Raw genomic sequence first — 21,492 nt, 5'->3', positions numbered from 1 at the left:
CAAGATGTGGGATCTGAGTGTGCTCATTGCTACCAGGGTGTCATTTGTTTCTAGGTTCTCTCAATAGGCAGCTAGAGAATATATGTATTTATATGAGCCCACACATACACACATATCAAAATTAATTTCTGTGTGTATTTGCCTGTATGTATATATAAAATATGTACATATATGTATATGTATACATATATATGTATGCATTTGTGTTAATGTTCATATATATATATATATATATATATATATATATCAGTATAATATAAGATTACATTGATATCCCCAGAGCTACTCTGAATCAACTGGCCTAATATTGAGACCCAGTGTCATCTTAAAGGCTCCACCCTGTCTCTAAAATCCTAGATTAGCAACTGTTATAGGTTGAATTGTGTGCCCTCAGAAGACATGTTGACATCTTAACCCAAAGTACCTCAAAATGACCTGATTTGAAAATAGGGTCATTGCAGATGCAACTATATGACTAGCACCCTGAAAAGAAAAGGAGAAGACAGAGACATGGAAGAAACACAGCCATGTGGATAGAAGTAGGGATTAGATTTAAACTGCCATAAACCAATGAATGCCAGAGGCTATCAGAGAGGGAACAGACAAGGGAGTATTCTTCCCTAAAGCCTCTGGAGGGAGCATGGTCCTACCAACACCTTGACTGCAGACTTCTGGCCTCCAGAATTGTGAGACAATAACTTTCTATTGTGTTAAGTCACCAGTTTGTGATACTTTCTTATGGCATCCCTAGGAAACTAACATAGCACCTATATATTTGATAGTATTTCCTACCCTTTATAATCTGATAACACACAAATTTATCCACTTTACTCCAAAGGCTATCTCAGTTATATCACATTTAAGCCCATCTGGATCCTTCCTAGACCTCTGTCCTTGGTAGCAAAGATAGTATCTTATTTTTTGTTACATTGCTATCATCTGCTTCAGTTCCAGGTACAAATGCTCATTAAATGTTTGCTGACTTGAATACCTATAGGCCTCCTCTGTCCACCTGTTAGACTAGCCAGGAAAGTCTTCTTTCTAACACCTTTTTTTCCTCCTTTTTGGCCTCAAGATCTTCTGGGTAAAGTTCATTTACCTGTCTTTCCTTCCTCCCTCCCCTCTTTCTTCCCTTTTCTTCATTTCTTCCCTCCCCTTTCTTCCTACTATCCTTCCAACTAACATTCACTGAACACATACCATGTGCATAGATTAGTTTTAGACACCAGAGAATTAACAGTGAACAAAAGAAACAAAATCCTTGCCATCTTGGAGGCCTACATTCTAATGGGGGAGAAAAATCTAGAATTTGAACTGCAAATTACCTATGTATAAATGGCAAATAAGTAGTGGCACAGAATGATAGAATGTACTTTGGGAATGATTTCCATGTGTTATTTGGCCAGTTGTGGTCTGGTAGCCTCCTTCCCAAAACCAAAGCCCCCAGCTGAACAGCCGTACTTTTCTTGCTCAATTTCTAAATTATTCTCCTCTCCCAAAGGGGAGGGAGGAGGAGGCAGAAGGGGGCAAACAAATTGGCTAGAAAAAAAGTAGAAAGGAAGGAACAAGAATATGGATTCTCCTACAACATATTTTAACGCCAACTCTTCCTGAGCTGTGTCAGGCTGAGTATCTTACCTATGTTAATGTCTTTGTTGTTATTACATCATTAATTGAAAACACAACCTCATGATGATAATGGCTAGCCAGTACTGAGAGTTTGCTATGTGCCAGGAAGTGGTCTAGACACTCAACCAACTTGATCCTACTTACTCCTCACCACAATTCTATGAGACAAGTACTATAATTTATCATTTCACAGATGAAGAGCTGAGTGCTCAGAGAGGTAAAATCATTTGCTCCAAACCCCACAGTTAGTAAATAGCCGAGTCCAGACACAGATGTCAGTATGTCAGACTTCAAAGTCCTGACTCTTCCTCCTGTTTTCAGGGAACCCTCCCTCCCCAATAGGCAGCACTGGCTGGCCAGGCCTGCTACCCAACACAGCCTTCAGACAGAATTCTTTCCATGAAAATGTTCTACTTAACAATGGCCCCTCTTGCTGACCCTGTCCCTTTCACCACTTCATTGTGAGGATTTTTTTTCTCTAACTCCTCTGTCCCAGGGTTCTATCTCCCTTGGTTACTGGGGTAACAGATATCTTGGGTGATATTTGCTGGATTTCCTATGGCCATGGCCTCTTTATCTTTCCCAGCACCTCTGAGCCATTTAACGGTCTCATTATTTAAGCCAGCTTGGAGCAATTTTCCAAAACATCCAATTAGCAAGTGCACAGAAGGAACTGGGTCCATAATTAATTAGTGATTCTAGGACACAACAAAGCAAAGGCAAAGCCAAGGATGTGGAGAGCCCTGAAGAAGCTGCGGGAAGAAGATACACACATTCCAGGATCCTTCCCCACAAAGGGCAAAGAATCAAACAAAGTGCTCACTAATTCAAATTCCAAAAGCCCTCCACACATTTTGGGATTGAACAACATCAATCACTGGGTGACAATCCCAAGTGGAACATCTCCCCTGCCAGGATGAATGGCTGCTTCTGGTTTTTTTTTTTTTTTTTCTCCGAGAACTGATTCTTTCCCCATTGTTTTCGTGCAGAAGGTTGGCCCCTCTTTCCTCCCACAACTGTTCTCAAGCCTCTTCAGAGACAGTCTTTCCTACAAGATGGCCCGAGCCACTGGGATTTCTTGCTTGTCATCAGAACAGAAGCCAAATTAGAACACCAGGATTTAAGAGACCAAGCTAGGATGACTGTGGCGGCCAAGGAAGGGGAGATAATAGAAGAATGCCAGGATTCTCAGCTGTACTGGTACTATTCCAGTTTGAAGAAGAAAGGAGGGCTTTGGAAGAAGTTCATCCAGATCAAATTTTCCCCAGACACCGACTCATTCTCCAACACACACGTGAAGTGTAAATGACAGGGGACTGCTAGCACTAGCAGCAAGGGACTGCTATTCGTGAAGGTGTTACCTTTTCATTAGGAGGAAATAAAGATTATTCCTTTGGAGTTTTTTGGTTACCTTTTTCTTAGGAGGAAGTAAGGATTATTCTGTACACTTTTTGGTTATTATGGACTCTCATTATTGCCCAAAAGGCCAGAGCCAACAAAACAAGTAGTCTGAAGAGTATTATAGCAAGTTCCCACATCTCACAGGATGACATCACCATCACATACTTGCCAGCAGTGAAAATAAGAAGACTTATAGAGAACGTTAGAGTTGTAGGAATCTTTCACTACTTTTTCTTACTTATAGCCTAATTTCCTTTTGGTTCTAGATTCAACCAATAGCCAGCTTTCAGGGCTGATCTCTATAGTAAGGGACTATACCTAAGCCCACCCCATGCCCCACCCCCACAGCAAGCCACAGTCTAAGCACCTTGATTAATACCATGGCAGTGAATGCAAGCAATGTTAAATGAAAAGGGAAATGAAAATAGCTACTAAGACATTTATAAGACAGACTAGTTACTGCTGCTGCTGCTCAAAAGAATAAATAACCATGATGCATGTTGCTAAGCAATGTTGCATTTTCAGTCCTTAATAACTCCATTAGTAACAAAGGATGACAAACTACACTTTGAGATTGATGAGATGCTTTACCTTGCTTCTGTGAATAATCAGCCTCAGCAACCATGGCTTCCAACACAAAGCAAAAATGATTACCCTTTGTCTCCTGGCTGGGATGCATATTAGAACTCAGTGGTATATGTCCGATTGGAAGGTCTAAGGGCTCTCTGCTAACCCCATTTATCCCAGTGTCTTTAAGTCTTAAATTAAAAAAAAAAAAATAAGTGAATTGATAAATAAGCACACACTCTTTCCCCCAAAAATTCCTCTTCTTGGTTATTATATATGTATATGTAACAAGTGCTTGAAAATTGTGAATTTTAAATACCATATCCTTAAAGATTTGTAATACAATGGTTCATCCTTCTGATTCAAAGATAACACTGCTTTGGGGAATTCTGTGCAAGGTGGCCAACTCTGCAGACCAGTCCCAGGTCCTGGAACTATCGATGACAACTACCCCTTGGTTTAGAGATGCTAGGAAGTTGCTCAGAATAAGCTGACAACTAATGGCTTCTTGCCCCTTTCTCCCAGTTACCCAGCATTCTCTGGTTACCCAGAATTCCCAGTTACCTAATATTCCCCAGTTACTCAACATTTCCTAGCTACTATTAGGCAGAAATAGTCTGCAAGAAAATAATCTCTTCCACAGGATTCTACCAATGGAATATTGGAACTTTTCATCTCCTTAGACAAGCACACTGCACAAGAGACACTATTATCGGATAGAGCAGAGCCTGGGGCCAGACTTTTTCAGGTAGATCTCAACTATGTAATTTCCCACTGAAGTGACTTGGAGCAAAGTAATATCTTCCTGCCCCTATTTGCAATGATTAACTAAGTGGAATATGCAAAGTGCTTAAAACAGTGCCTCCTTCTGGCATCTTTTGGCTCTGGAGCAGAACTATATAAGCGTTTACAAAAATCTTCAAATACTTCCCTGGTCAAAACAAGCAAATAATTCTGTTTCTAAAAGGAGAAAAAAGCTGACTCCAGAATTCACCCTTAGGATCTTTATTTGCTGCTTTTATATTTCAGAGGAAGCCACTGATCTAAAGAAGCTAGAAATTGCCAAAATATGAATTCCTATAACATCAAACTGTTACTAATTATGGTTCTGGTCACATGCCATATGTTTCCCAGAAATAACAAACGTTCCATGGAAAAATAAGTGGCTAATAACGGTGGGAAAAACATATAGTAAATTTCCTTGTTTTTCTTGGCTGTTAACTTTAAAATAATGAAATAGTCAATAAAAAGTATGAACATCCAACTGCAGCCACTTTTTACCACTTGAGAAAGATACTCTTGAACCACTGAAAGTTAGAAATCTTTGTTCAAAAAAAAAAAAAAATGGAAAGAAAGAAATCTGTGTTCCAAGAGCACTGTCAAGTAATTTATTCTGAATCTCTTACATTTTCAATTTTGAAGAAAAAAAAAGTTACTCATGTCCCAGGTGTTTTTCCCAGTAGAAATTACAGTGGTGGATGTTAAATTAACTCCATGTGATTCTCATTTTCAGAAATAGAATTTTAAACTGCCGAAGACTTTCAATGTGCCCCCTTGAGCTGCATAAAAGAAAGGCTTTAAATATAGTTTTGTTTTTGTGGGGTTTTTTCTTCTAGAAATACATTTCTCTCAAACAATTTCTCAATATTGCCATTTAACAGGCTAAGTGTTTTAGATTTCTTTTAAACTCCTTTCATTTTTACTTAAGTGAATTTGAATGCAGCGACTTTTTGCAACTATCCAGTGAAAGAAAATTATTGATCAAGTAATCTTCACTTATAAAGGCCATACCAGCGGTAGGAAGAAGGAGGTATGTTTTATTTCAGTAGCTTTTATGTGTTTAATTTTTTTAATGTTTATTTATTTTTGAGAGAGAGAGAGAGACGGAGCATGAGCAGTGTTGATGTGTTAGGCAGAAAGAGAGGTAGATGCAGAATCTGAAAAAGCTCCAGGCTCTGAGCTGTCAGCACAGAGCCCGACACAGGGCTTGAACACACAAAACATGAGACCACAACCTGAGCAGAAGTCGGACACTCAACTGACTCAGCCACCCAGGTGCCCTTATTTCAGTAGCTTTTAAACTAAAGAGCAATATTTAAAATAAATCAGTCTGATATTCTCATTCATTCCTATTTTCTGATACAAGTAAGGCATGATAATCCTGTAGTGCTAAAAATTGATTGAGATCTGATCCAAGTTACTTGGGAGACAGGTGCTGTTATCTATAGCATGATACTTCCACATGCAATAAATGTGTTTGCTATGTGACAGGCAATGCCAGGGGCTAGAATTATAATGATGAAAAAAGCAGACCCGGGTCCTGTCCTCATGGAGTTTACAGTCTGGGTCAATGCTCCTTAAAGTGTGGTCTGTGGACCAGAGCCACCCCCATGAACTATTCTTATCAGACTGAAACAGGACAAGTACAGATATTGCAAGTAACTATTCAGACATTTTTTACACGAGTTGGACATTGCTGCAACATCCAAATAATGTGTGGTCAAGTGGATGCATCTCATGGAATGTGGTATAGATGGGGTATATGCAGAACTTGGGTAGTTAAGTTTCACATGGAGAGATCTAAGTACTAGTCATGGACAAGAGGATACATATTGGCATGTGATGAATAGGAAATTTTAAAAAGCCTAGTCATCCCCATAGATAGTTTGAAATCTATTGCTAATCTAGTGCTTTCCAAGCATTTATAGGAAAGAGAGAAAGAGGGATGGAAGGGAGGGAGGGAGGGAAGGAGGAAGACAGGGGGAGAGATAGAAAAAGAAAGGGAGAATTTAATCCCAACTGAGAACATTTGAGAAAGTTCCATGTAAGAAATGATTCTTAAGCATGAATTCGAATTTCAGAGCTTAGAGATCACAGCACAAGAAGAGCTATGAAGGCAGAAAAGTGCAAGGAGATGTCCGTCCTGTTACTCAGGCCACCTAGTTCATTGCTGTCAGAGAGTGATATGGGGACAGGAGCAAAGGGAGGTAAAGAAAATGAATCTCAGGAGGCGGACTACAGCCAGTTAGTAGAAAGCTTTGAGCACCATGAAAAAGAATAAGAACTTTATTTTTGAGAAATTAGTACTTTTTAAATATTCCTGAGGGGGGCCTGGGTGGCTCAGTCAGTTAAGCGTCCAACTTAGGCTCAGGTCATGATCTTGCGGTTCGTGGGTTCAAGCCCCACTTTGGGCTCTGTGTTCACAGCTCTGAGCCTGGAGCCTGCTTCAGATTCTCTCTCTCTCTACCCCTGTCCCACCTGCACTCTGTCCCTCTCTCTGTCTCTCTGTCTCTCTCTCTCTCTCTCTCAAAAATGAATAAACATTAAAAATTTTTTTTTAATATTCCTGAATACAATAGTGACAGGAAACAAAGCTCTATTTTACAAAACAATATATTGGTCTCACTTGAAATATATGCAACATTTTGAGGCAGGAGGCCTTTAGGTAAAATAAATAATTAAGACCCCTGGACGATTCAGTCCGTTAAGTGGCCGACTCTTGATTTCGGCTCAGGTCATGATCCCAGGGCTCCCGAGTTCGAGCCCTGAGTGGAGCCCTACATCAGGATCTGCACTAACAGTGCAGGGCCTGCTTGGGATTCTCTGTCTCCCTCTCTCTCTGCCCCTCTCCAACTCATGATCGATCTCTCTCTCTCTCTCTCTCTCTCTCCCCCTCTCCCTCTCCCTTTCTCTCTCAAAAATAAATATATAAACATTTAAGACATAAATAAAATAACAAAAAGGAATTTAAAAAAATAGTTCCCCTAATGGTGCCATGTATTAGTTACATGTCTAAGTAAATTTATGCAATATTAAGTCTTCCCAGGCACCACAGTGTAGTAAAATACCACTTTAGAAGATCTATTCATGCATGATTACGGTAATTTTCAAATGTCATTTCTTAGCTGAACAGTGGCAGAGAGAACACACATTCTTCCATGTTCAGAAACATTGATTAAACCACAGATATTAAGGGAACATTAAACCAATACACTATTGTAATAACTTACACTAAAATGTTAAGTGCCAGCACCAAAGGACAGAAGAGTGGCACTTTTCTTCTCTCTGTTGTTCTCAGCCTCCCATCAAACTAGAATTGAACTCATTAAATGTGCCTCATTTAAGTTTCTATGTGTCACCTAGAGGCTCTTAATTCTTGCAGCTGAATGCGTTGGAGTCTTTTTAAGATTCCCATAAGCGTATCTTTTAAAAAATTAGGTGATCCACCAAGTAAGTTTTAAACTTTGAGGGTAAAATTTTATACAGTTTTAATAAAACAATCCTCTCAAAGTGTAGGCACCCTCCCCCACAGAAAAATGTATTACCATGTTAGAATTTCACAGGTTTGGCTGAGTAAAAATCTAACTGGTTACTCTTCTAGCTCAGGTTTCATAATATCATTTTTAATTGTGATGTAGGAACTACAGAATTATAAAGACACCAACCTGTTAAACTGAAAGCTATGCATTTAGGATTGCACATGTTTTCGATACAACTGTAATACCAAGCTAGAACACAGGATTGGGAACCAGTGACTATGATATACTAAAGCAATGGTTCTCAAGTGAGTAAGTGAGTTTGCCCCTCCCAAGAGGCATTTGGCAATACTAGAGATGACTGTCATGATGGGGGGGGGGGGGGAGCCGGAGGAGATAGTATTGGTACCAGAATGCTACCAAACATTCTCCATGCATGGGACAGCCCCTCACAACAGAATGATCTGATCCAATGTCAACAGTGCACCTGAGAAACCCAGCACTAAAGGATCACATGAACATTTCCATTACTTTTGGCATATATGGGAATAATAGTTTTGGTTCATACAATCTGAACATCAAAAGTCAGGAAGTTCCTAGGGACTAAAACAGATTATTATTAGGCCTCCCTTTGCTATAATGAACTCTCCTCTCAGTTTTGCAAGCAAGACCCGAAGGTGACCCTTAGAGGTGCCCTGGTTTAGTTCCATCAATGGTGATACTTTATATGCAGATATGCAAACGCTGTCATCAGGGAAGCTTCAAGGAGATCTTCAGAAAAGACAGGCATGACTGAAAATTCGAACAAGGTTCCAGATGTGTATTATTTTTGGAGTCGTAAGGCACTGATGATTTTAAGATGGACCATCAATTAAATAACAGCTTTTGGGAATGTGGCAAAGAAATACCTTTTCTTAAATGTGTACATTGATTGTAGGATGTGAATCTTTTTTTTAGAGATGGTAAATGTGCAAAATTTACAAAATATATTAAGTGTGTAGTAAGATGTACTGAGTTCTTTTTGTAAAAAGAAATAGACTGAAATACTCTCTCTTAGATCCTTCTCGATCAATGTTAGCTTCCATTGTTTTCATTTAAATCTTTGTATTGCTCCCCTCCTGCTCCCCGCACCGGTCCAAGAAGAGGAGGTAAGGTGCCAGGTGGGCTGTGGTATCATGAGATCCTCAGAAACAAGAATACAAATCTCACAGCTTCCCTCTCTTGGAGTTTCACCCGAGTCTTCAACTGTGAGTTGAGCACAATGAAGAACACCCGTGCTAAGCATGGTCTTAGCGCTGCTAGAACATATAACTTAATGAAACAAAGGAATAACTACACTTGGATGCAATACAATAAATATCTGAAATTATTTTTAAAATTCCACCTAAAAACTACCCACACCACTTATACACAAACAAAAACTTACCATAAGACCTATATATTATTTCCTTATTGGCACATTATCTGCTTGTTCCACTAGAATTTAAGATCCATGTGAATAGGGATCTTGTCTCGTGTTTATTGGCTGAATGAGTGAATGAATGAGTGAACATCATCTCACAAAGAGCAGAGTCATTATAAAATTGCAAGCTTCTTTTATTTTCACACCAGTGACACAGGTCAATAGGACTCACTGTGTATAATAAGCTACTCACATTCATTCACTCATGTATTAGTCTCTCATAATCTGTTCCTGCCACCTTTCTAGCTTTCCGTCTTTCTCTCCAGCTACACTGCCCTTGGTTCAGTTCCCAGTAAGCTCCGTGTTCCCTGCTACCTGAGGACCTCTGCCCAGAACACTCTCTTCCATGTTCGCAATCTCTTCAAATTTCTTCAGAGAAGTCGTCCCTGATCACCACTTACCTAGATGTAGTGCCTGTGTTTTATGGTCTCAGTTTCCCATGTTTGTTTGTTTGTTTTCCCATCATAGTAATGGTCACATTTGTAAAATGTGTGCAATTATTTCATTAACATTTTCCTCCCATCCCACACCCCTCAACTACAGGCAGAAACCATGCCTATCTTGTTCCCCATGAATATTGCCATCATTTAACACAGGGCCGTCACATAGCCAGTGCTCAATATTTATCGGGTGAATAAATGAATTATGTTTTTAGGAACATTATGTTACCAGATATACAGGTCTAGGATATACTAGATCATTTTCCACCAGGACTCAAGTTAGTAGGTACTTAATCAACACTTTGGGGCTAAATGGAATCATTTATCTACTGTCATTGAACTACATGCTCCTAAGTCTACATGACACTAATGGAACGTATTGCAAAATTGTTGAGAAACCAACTGCTCTCTTTCTATTCTGTTTTCTACACAGTAATAAAAACGCAGCTTGGTTTATTTATTTATTTTTTCAATGAATTTTTTTAGCTGTTTTGCATTAAGAACATGACTGCGTGGAAAATAGTTGTCAGCGAATCAATTATTTGGATGATCAGTATCTGTCTCTATTTGAAAACAGCTGGAAGCATACTTTAATTATCCCCTAGATATCTGGTGTCTTCTACTCTTGGGCTCTGAGATAATTTCTCCCCATGACTGTTCTTGAATGATAGATATTGTGTTGACACAATAGGTGGGTTTTTTTTTTTTTGATAGAGGAGAATTTATAGGTAGATATTCTGTTGACATAACAGATGGGGTTTTTTTTTTTTGATACAGGAGAATTTATAGGAAATTGACAATAAAGAGTGGTGAGCTCCCAGGCTAGAAGGATTAAAATAATATTTGTAAGAGGAGAAGGAAGGATGTGTCTAGTGCAAAAACTATAGAAAAATAGAATTCCATGTAATATCATGTAACTGAGAAACCAGTTACATAGAAAGCCTTGGGGAAGATATGATTTCTTTGGGATCCAGACAAAATGACTCTAGCCTCAAGGAGCTAAAGAGAGACACCCAGATGACAGGAATCAGAAATAATTGTAAACCTGGAGTCTATTCATATACTTCACTTTAAAATAGTTTCTTTACATGTATCTTTCCTACCTATTGCTATCAGGATCTCTGTCACTAGGTAAGGGTACCTGAAATTCTTGAACAAATTCCAGAACACACAGGAAATGGGGCAGTATTTGCTAACTTAGGCCATCCATTTGGAAAGTCCCAGTTAGGAGATTTGGCCTCTATTCCAGAGGTCATCCTTATCCCAGCCTTGTCCACACCTCCCTCAAGACCACAGTAGTCTTGAAGCAGGAAGTGGCTCCTTCACTGCCTCAAGACCTCTTCTGTCAATTTCTCATCCAAACTGTCCTCCTCTGAACCTGGAAGATGCCTTGAATCTGCAGCATCAACTCCAGCGGCCTAGCCTTTCTCTGCTCCACATAAACCAGAGACGAAGTCCAGCCTACCTGGGGCTCACTCACACAGAGAATCTACAGTAAGGAATCACCTGTCTCTGAAATCACAGAAGAGGGACCTGCACACTTGAGGAAGGGCAGGAACGTCAGAAGCTAATCGCAGGCATATGGATTCTCCACACCTCCATGTCTAGGGGAATGGTTGCGTCACACTCCTGCTTTGCTGTCTTTTGGCCAAGAACACATATTTTCCTATTACTCTTTGGTTTGACGTCAGAAAGATCCAAGGAACTAATGCAAGGGCTACTATCGTGTTTATGGCTGTGATAGCCATAAGTACTTCAACCAGATTATCCCAAGACGTAAGAGCCTCTCACCACCAACTTAAATGCTCAATTCTATTTTGGCTTCCACGAGCAATATACTGGAGTTGCGGCTCAGTTCTTGATGATACGAAGAAAGAAAAAATTAGAGTTTGCTTAGCATGACCTCAAATACTTTATTATTGTCCTATGTATCGCATTAAAAGGACTGGCCTACCAGAGTTGGAATACAGACTTTCCCTTTCACATTCTTATTACATCCAGATAAGCCATGTTGCTCATCTAATGCCTAAACTTAATGGGGACAAAGGAAGTGGGACGAAAAAAAGCTGAGTACATTTAAATTTCAATTTGCATCAACTTATTTCCCTTCCCTGCAACACCAGGAAAATACACTTGGTTTTGTTCTTACCCACATTTGTTTTATGTTTGCCATTTGTTCTTCGTTTAAAACTGTCTGACCAAGTAAACATCAGATTAATATTCACGCCTTATTTACAAACAGCCACAAAAATTATTACCAGGACCTAAGCCGTATTACCTTGCCTATAAATCTTGGCTTGGCTCTCATCTGGGGCCATTAGCATATCTTGAAAATTTTCCAAGAACTTCATATATCAGTAGATTTCCTTTCCTGAAAAGCCAATTTCCTAAATATTCAATGAGATGGCTTTCGAGACCCACATCAACAAATTAGGAAATTAATCATGGTCCTAACTTAACAGGAAATCCACTATTGCTGGTACTGCCGTCCTAATTGTACCATAATAGAATTTCAAAAGAATTGTTTCTGAATTAAAAAAAAAATCCCATCTACTTGCTGCACAATATCTTCTTCAATTTTCCATACCAAATGCGTAGATGTAGAAAGTGAGGAACGGCACATACAGGAAGAAAGTCAGGTTTTTACTTCATGATCATGTCCCCTATTTGTTTTTTAAGTAAATTTCTTACACTTAAATGAGGTTCCCATTTAAAAAGAGTCACCACAGAAGAGATTTTTTTAAAAAGTAGAAAGGGTGCATAGTTTTCTTGTCACTAATACACAAATTCATCCGGAGTTCAAGTAGAAATGTACACCTCATGACAAAGCTCTAATGGCAGCTAATAAGCCAGCACGTTTTATTTACCAGACAGCAAACATACAAACCCACAATAGCCTAACTAGGATGCAACATTTTTGCCTTCTGAATCATAATTTAAGAATAATCACAACTTAAAACCCAGACATTCAAGAGGTTAAAAAAAGGAACTCACAATAAGCAGTCAGACAGCGCCTCGGATTGCACAGCCTTCCACAGGATCACGACAGATTTTATCACCAGCAGCTCCGTGGCCCTGCAACTGAGATCACTCATAATTAATGAATATTTTATTTGAACATTTGACAGCTCAGTAAGCAGTTTATGTAAGGCCGTTACTCTTATTTCTTCTGTAGTTGCCTTTGCAAACAGGAAACAGGAAACACACCTTCAAGAACACTGACATATCTCAGCCTAATTGGTCTTTGGCTTAAAGTACCCAGGGGTGAGTCTTGTACCACAGGGGAGATAAGTGCAGTCCCCAAAAGCATGAGACTCAGGTCTTAGCACTTCACAGTTTAAAATCATTTAGACAGATGCTATGCAGTCCATTTATTACAGAGAGAAACTGGCCTTCTCAGTAACATTCAGGCCTCATGGCCTTAATCCTGGAAGGACTATAAACTTTAGAATAAACTTATGTATATACCAATATATATACATATGTATACATATCATATATAATATAATACACACATATGTGTTTACATATGTACATAAATATATACTATATTAAGTAATGCATTATTTAAAACATATAAAGTAATATATTATTTTAAATAATATTATTTAATAAATATATTAAATATAATATAGTTTATGTTATGATTATATTCTCTTCTTCTCTTTCTCTATTTCTCCCTCTCTCTTCCTTTCTTCTTCTCTTTCCTCATATCCCTATCATATTCTCTTTCTCCCTCTCCTTATATCTTAATTTATAACTATCTATCTCTTGTATAAATATAAATATATTATATTATAAATATAATCTATTATATTATATACAGGATTTCCTGTTAAGTTAGGAACATGATTAATTTCCTAATTTGTTGATGATATAAATTAATATACATTAAATAATATATATTTAAAGAATATATTTAAAATAATATATATATTTTTGCCTAAACCATATATTGGAAACAATCACTCAGGAATCTTTTGGCTACAAATAACACAAACCCCACCTCAAACTCACTGATTCAAATAAATAACAAGACAAGGAAATATTTTGGTTCATTGAGCTGGGGAAAAAAAAATGTCCAGGTATACGGTTGATTTTGGGAAAACAGAGGTTCACCACATCATTTGATTCTCTGGAGTTCTCTTGGCACAGGTATTCTCTGTAGATTGATTTCAACCTCAGGCTGCCTCCTTTCATGGTACAAAAAATACTAGCTGCAGCAATTCAAGACCACTTATGTATCTTTCAAGAGGATAGTGTTAGCACTCTGGCAGTCCCAAATTCTGAGGTCACTCAGATTGCCCATCACTGAATCAGTCACTAATACTTTGCTGAGTGGCTTTAAATTAATCAAGGCTTACCCCTGGAGGTGAGGGTAGAAACGTTCCAAAGAAAAATCGCATGGGAAGTCACTCAAGATACTGGAAGGGAAAAGGGATTATTATGGAGAAAATCAACAAATGTCCAGCACAGCAATCTTTGGCAGTAACCTAAAGATTGGTATTTGAGGATGTGCATCCATGAGAACACTGTGTTCTCTAAAGATGTCAACAAGAGAATGAGCTGAGGTTCAAGAGATACTGATTACCCAAATCTTTACATTCAGGTGGGCTTTCTGTTAACATTAGATTTGCTCTCTAAAAACATAGGTCACGAGAGGCATCTGGGTGGCTCAGTTGGTTAAACGTCCGACTCTTGGTTTCAGCTCAGGTCATGATCTTGTGATTTGTGGATTCAAGCCCTGTGTCGGGCTCCGTGCTGACAGTGCAGAGCCTGCTTGGGATTCTCACCCTTTCCCTCTCTCTTTCTTTTTCTTTCTCTCTCTCTCTCTCTCTCTCTCTCTCTCTCTGCCCCTCCCATGTGTATGTGCTCTTTCTCTCAGTAAAATAAATAAAAAAGCTTTAAGAAAAAGAATTTAGGTCAGGATACTTCCATTTTGTTTATGAAATACATTTTATAGTGTATGAAGTGCTCCTGCATTTGATTTTGATCTTCCATTTTGACCTGCAAACAACTCTGTCGAGGGTGGGGGAGGAACAGGCGTTCCCAATGGAAGTTTAGAGAATGGGGCAGACACTGCTGGTTACCTATCCAATTCCCAGCATACTGTTTTTCTTTACAGAACCTTGATTTTGTTCAGGGCAGCAATTTGCCCTGTTAAAACCACAGCTAAGGATGGACAGGTGGAACAGCTTGGACCCTGGAGGTGTAAGCTAACACTACTGCGTAGGCTTCCTGGAAAAGCTCTTTAAAAAAAAAAAATGTTTATTTATTTTTTGAGAGAGAGAGAGACAGATCACGAGCAGGGGAGGGGCAAAGAAAGAGGGAGACACAGAATCTAAAGCAGGCTCCAGGCTCCAAACCATCAGCACAGAGCCCGATGCGGGGCTCGAACCCAAGAACCGTGAGATCATGACCTAAGCCAAAGTCAGATGCTTAACTGACTGAGCCACCCAAGTGCCCCCTGGAAAAAGCTCTTTAAAGAGCTCTCCACTCGCTTTTTGGTCTTTGCTCTTCCTCTTCTTCATGGCTGAAACATTGATACAAGGCCAGAGATAGAGACATACTTTGCGGTCATGAAGTGACAAGCATGAAGACAAGAGCCACACGCTGTGAAGCCTAAACTGAAAAAAAGGAACCACTACACTAGTCCTGGTTTTCCTGCTCCCAGGCTGTTATATGAGGGGAATAAAACAAAACAAAACAAAACAAAACAAAACAAAACAAAACAAAAAACACCTTAATTTGGCTAAGCTGCTGTAGAAGGGTTATTACAGGAGCTGAACGTACTCTGGATACAAGAAGCTTTTGCAACCACGTAATGACAGATCAAGGCTTAACTCCAGGCTCTTGATTCCTTGTCCAGCAATATTTCCCATAAACAGCAGTGCCTTTCCAAAAGCAGAATCTGTACTCTGAATACCACACAAACAGGCATGTTAAATTTATGCTTTCTTTCTTAACAAATAGCTTCTTTAAATGATCTGAGTCATAGTTCAAATGGTGAGAAGAGATTCATTGCTTTTCATTGCTTTTGTTTTTGGTTTCTTTAGCTTTTTAACACGTGACACTCAAGCACTTACAAAACCGCTAAAGCAAGAATGCCTTGGCTACAGTAAAGGAAACCCATCATTTGACCAAAATTTCTTTCAAAGTTGCCTAAAGGAGAATTGGCCATCTTCCCAAATCTCACCATGGTTGAATTTTCTTCCTGGACCTTCTCATGAACTCAGGTATTAAAAGACAAAAGAGGAGCAGGAACTTGGAAATCACCACTCTGTCAAAACAACAAGTAGAATTCAAGACCTCCTCTTGGAGCACGTTAAGATAGGGAAGCACACAGGGCAAACCACTGTCCCCCAGATTAGAGAGATGGACGGATGGCTTCCCTGAGCAGGGACTTACCAACAGCAACCGCTGTAGGAAGCAGTGCTGGGGTAGGAAAACTTGAACTGTAATTTCTGAATTGCTGGAATGGCTGTGGGGACAACTCTGAGAGTTAAAAGCTCTGGGGGTACCTAGTCAAAAGGGAGCTCTCCCAATACTGTGAGATTTACTTGCAGGACATCTACCAGATTCCCACAGTAAATATCAGAGAAAAATCCCCTCCAGCTTCCAGAATACAGAGGGCGGAAGGAACCATTTTGAAATATGCCAGAGCACTCTGTTCTTTTTCTTTTTTTAATTTATTTATTATTTATTTTGAGAGAGCAGGTTGGGGAGGGGCAGAGAGAGAATCCCAAGCAGGCTCCGAACTGTCAGTGCAGAACCCGACGCAGGGCTTGAACTCACGAACCGTAAGATCATGACCTGAGCTGAGGTTTGACTGAACCACCCAGGCGTCCCAGAGCACTCTGTTCTTAGCAAGGCCCACCCTCTGGGTAAACTAGTTAATGAGAGCCTAACCTGCTAGAGTATTATGAGAACCTAACTGACCTGGGAAAGGGAAATACTGAAACCAGTCTCCTCTAGCCTTCAATGTGGGAGAAAGCAAATACTGAACTTCAGTCCACTCCAGCCATCCTGAGAAAAGGGGGAGAAAAAAACTGCAGCACTGTGATGGTCACAGTCCAGAGGCACAGGCTTGCTAAAAGGCTGATCACAGAATGCGTAAAACACCTCCTCTCTCTGAGAACCTCACCACCACATTACTAAAGATCTATTTATAGCAGTTCCTTTCACCTAGTACATTGTATCTGGCTAGCAGGAAAAATTTATAAGGCATACCAAAAGAGAAAGCACTCGCGTGTGCACACACACACACACACACACACACACACACAACCTGAAGAGACAGAGCAAGCCTCAGTACCAGTCAAGGCTGGGAAGTTGGAATTAAAAGACAACAGAGCTCTCACAAAAGGTTGAAATAATTTACTGAGCCAAAAGTCAAGGAGGAATCATACCCAAAGATCAATTCCAGAGGGATTAAAGGCTTAGCTGTAAAAAAAAAAAAAAAAAAAAAAAAAAAAAAAAAGTTATAACGTGGAAGAAAATATAGAACATCTTTCAGACCTCCAAATGGGAAAAGGGTTCTTAAGGCACAAAACTGTTTATTGCAGAAGGAAAGATTGATAAATGTTCCCTACTATAATATTAATATCTTTGTTTATCAAAAAGTACAATAAAGAGGGACACCTGGGTGGCTCAATTGGTTGAACATCCAACTCTCAATTCGGCTCAGGTCATGATCCCAGTGTTGTGGGATCAAGTCCTGCATTGGGCTCCATGCTAAGTGTGGACTCTGCTTAGGAGTCTCTCTCACTCTCTCCCTCTTCCCCTCTCCCCCATTCATGCATTCTCTCTCTCTCTCTCCCTCTAAAAAACAAAAACAAAAAAAGTATGATAAAGAAAGCAAAAAACTTGCCAACATCTGCCACAAGTTTGCAGCAAGTAAAATCAACAAAAGGCCAGTTTTTAGATTATATAAAGAAATGTTACAAATCAGTAAAAGACAACATAATAGAAAAATGAGCAAAAGATCTGACACATTGTCACAGAAGAGAAAAACAAGAATGGTAAATGTACATATAAAAAGACAAGCAACCTCATTTGTAATCAAGAAAATACAAATTTAGCTGATGGTGGGTGTATTAGTTGATATAAGCCTCTCAAACAATTTAACCTTAACTCATGAAGTTGAATGTTTTCCGTGCCCTCCAACCGAGCAAACACATTCCTACCTATATTCTCTAGAGAAATTCTTGCATAGCAGCGCTGGAAAACAGGCACAAAATGTTTAGAACACCTTTCTTAAAAAAAAAAAAAAAAAAGCTATATTTAACACAAATGCCCACCAACAGTTAAAGAAATAAACTGAGTTACATACATATAATGAAATATTAGACAACAAGGAAAATGAATAAACCATAGCTACAGGCAACAACTTGGGTGAACTGTAAAAGCACAAAGAATGAAAAAAAGCAAGTATTGGTGACTTGTTTTTATAAATAAAACCCAAGAAGAGCACATACAAACAATATTTTTGTTTAGGTAAGCCTACATCTAATACATTTTTATAGTTACATTTCATTTTATCACACGTGAAGATCTGTGTAACCAGCACTGCAATCAAGGTACAGAACTATTTATCACCACACAGAACATCCTACTACCATTTACAGCCACACCCATCCTCTCAGCTCCCACCCCTTATCCCTCGAAACCACAAACTTGTTCTCCATCTTTCTAATTTTGTTATGTCTAGAATGTTAATAAGTGGAAACATATAATATATGACCTTTTGATGTTGGGTTTTTTAATTCAGCATAATGCTGAATTGAGATCCCAGGCACTGCCTGTATCCAAGTTGTTATTTGTATCAATAGTTGGCTCCTTTTTATGGCTGAATAGTATCTCACCGTTTGCATGTATATTTCACCACTGTATATTTAACCACTATTTATATTTATATATATTTAACCACTATGTATATATTTAACCACTACTGTAGGACGTGTTGGTTGTTTTCAGCTTTTGGCTTATTACAAATAAAGCTGCTGGGAAAAATTGTCTATAAGTTTTTCTGCGGACGTAAGTTGTTTCTCTGGGATAAATGCCCAGGAGAGTGACTGCTGGGTCTTATGATTCAGTTTAGGTTTAGTTTTTAAGAAACTGCCAAGCTATTTTCCAGAGTGGCTGTACCATTTTAACCACCATCAATGAATAAGAGATTCAATTTTGCCACATCTTTGCCAGCATTTGGCATTATCACTATTTATTTCAGGCTATTTTACTAGATGTGTAGTGATATTTCATTATGGTCTTCATTTGCATTTCCCTAATACCTAGTAATGTTGAACATCTTCAAGTGCTTATCTGCCACCTATACGTCCTTTTCAGTGAAATGTCTCTTTCTATCTTTTGCCCATTCTCTAATAGAACTGTTTCTTTTTTAACTAAGTTTCGAATTCTTTATATAGCCTAGATTTAAGTCCTTTGTTAGGTACATGTTTTGTAAGTTTTTTCTCTCCATCTATAGCTTGTCTTTTCATATTCTTAACAGAGTCCTTTATAGAGCAAACATTTTTAATTTGGATGAATTTAAATTTATTTTTTTCTTTTAGAAATTATGCCTTTAGTGCCATGTTTAAGGACTCTTCACACAGCCAAAAGTCCTGAATATTTTCACCCATGTTTTCTTCTAAAATTTTTATAGTTTAATATTTTATATTTAAAATTGTTTAAGTTTATTTATTTATTTAGAGAGAGACAGAGACAGCATAAGCGGGGGAGAGTCAGAGAGAGAGGGAGAAGATAAAGAATCCCAAGCAGGCTCTGCACCATCAGCACAGAGCCCAATGTGGGGCTTGAACTCACAAAACTGTGAGATCATGACCTGAGCCAAAACAGAGAGTCAGACACTTAACTGACTGAGCCACTCAGGCGCCCCTATATTTTATATTTAAATGTATGATCCAATTGGAGTTAAGCTGTGGGGTTTTTAGGTTGAGGTTATCCAGTTGCTCCAGCACTAATGCTGAAAAGAATATCTTATCTCCATTGAATTGCTGTTACATACTTCTCAAAAATCAGTTGGCTATATTTATATGTGACTACTTACAGGTCTTCCATTGATCTATGTGTCCATCCCTCCCTCTGCTATTTCCACAGTCCTCATTATTGTAGCTATATAAGTCTTGAAATCAAGTAGAGTGATTCCTCCCATTTTATTCTTTTTCAAAACTGGTTTAGACATTCTAGTTCCTTTCCCTTTTTGTATAAAGTTTTATTTTATTTTGTTTCTTCATTTTTATCAAGTTTAAACATATTTATTCCAGTATAATTAACATACAGTGTTATGTTAGTTTCAGGTGTACAATATAGTGATTCAACAATGCTATACATAGTGCTCATCATGATAAGCACTATTTCTCCATCATCTATTTCTCCCTTCCCCCCCATCCATCTCCCCTCTACTAACCCTCTGTTTATTCTCTATAGTTAACAGTCTGTTTCTTGGTTTCTTTCTCTCTCTCTCTCTCTCTCTCTCTCTCTCTTAAACTTATTTATTTATTTCGAGAGAGAGAGCAGGGAAGAGGCAGAGAGACAGGGAGAGAGAAAATCCCAAGCAGGCTCCCTTGGTGTCAGCAAGAAGCCAGATGCTTAACCAACTAAGCCATCCAGGCACCCCATCTCTCTTTTTTCCCTTTGTTCATTTGTTTTATTTCTTAAATTCCACATAAGAGTGAAATCATATGGTATTTGTCTTTCTCTGACTGATTTTATTTCACTTAGCATTATACTCTGTAGATCCATCCACATTGTTGCAAATGGCAAGATTTCATTCCTTTTTATGGCTGAATAATATTCCGTGTGTGTGTGTGTGTGTGTGTGTGTGTGTGTACCACATCTTCTTTATCCATTCATCTATTGATAGACATTTGGGCTGCTTCCATAATTTGGCTATTGTAAAAACTGTTGCAGTAAACATGAGGGTGCATATATCTCTTTGAATTAGTGTTTTTTTATTCATTGGGTAAATACCCAGTAGTGCGATTGCTGGATTGTAGGTAGTTCTATTTTTAACTTTTTTTTGAGGAAACTTCATACTGTTTTCCACAGTGGATGTACCAGTTTGCCTCCCCACAAAAAGTGCACAAGGATTCCTTTTTCTCCACGTTCTTGCTAACACTTGTTGTTTCTTGTGTTGTTCATTTTAGCCATTCTGGCAGGTGTGAGGTGACACTATAGTTTTGACTTGCATTTCCCTGATGATGAGTGACATTGAGTATCTTTTCATATGTCCATTGGCCATTTATATGTCTCCTTTTTGTGTAAATTTTTAGAGTAATCTTGTCTATATTTACAAAAATCTTTTCTGGAATTTTTGTAAGAATTTCATTAAACCTAAATATCAATTTGGGGAGAGCTGACATATCCACTATGTTGAATCTTCCAATCCATGAATTAGATTCATAGTATGGCTCTTCATTTATTTAGATCTTCTCATTTGATTTCTTTCATCAGCATTTTGTAGTTTTCAGCATACAAATCCTACATGTTATGTTAGATTTACATATAAGTTTCATATGTTTTTGAGCTATCATAAGTGATATTGTACATTTAATTCTAATACCCATGTATACATTGCTAGTATGTAGAAATACAGTTGATTTTTGTTTCTTTTATACCCTTCAACTTAGCTGAACTTACCTATTAGTTCTAGTGTTTTGTAGATTCCACTGGATTTTTCTCATGACATCTGCAAACAGAAACAATTTTATTTCTACCT

The 21,492-nt window shown here is 38.5% G+C and overlaps 1 protein-coding gene across 2 annotated transcripts in view; it reads right to left on the bottom strand.

The window, feature by feature from the left end:
- NCALD (neurocalcin delta) overlaps nt 1-21,492 on the bottom strand; it is a 401,347-nt gene that overhangs the window by 148,092 nt on the left and 231,763 nt on the right. Inside the window, exons 4-5 of one of the 2 annotated variants that reach the window (XM_030303777.1) lie at nt 21,414-21,462; nt 12,750-12,836 (exon numbers count right to left, since the gene is read on the bottom strand). The gene's annotated coding sequence lies outside the window, so the exon portion shown is untranslated. The remainder of the gene's footprint in view (nt 1-12,749; nt 12,837-21,413; nt 21,463-21,492) is intronic. The other variant, XM_030303776.1, reaches the window with a different exon arrangement.

Source organism: Lynx canadensis, chromosome F2, assembly GCF_007474595.2.
Source record: "Lynx canadensis isolate LIC74 chromosome F2, mLynCan4.pri.v2, whole genome shotgun sequence".
NCBI classification, from domain to species: Eukaryota; Metazoa; Chordata; class Mammalia; order Carnivora; family Felidae; genus Lynx; species Lynx canadensis.
The sequence above is the reverse complement of the archived record's forward strand: the minus strand, read 5'-3'. Positions and strand labels throughout refer to the sequence as shown.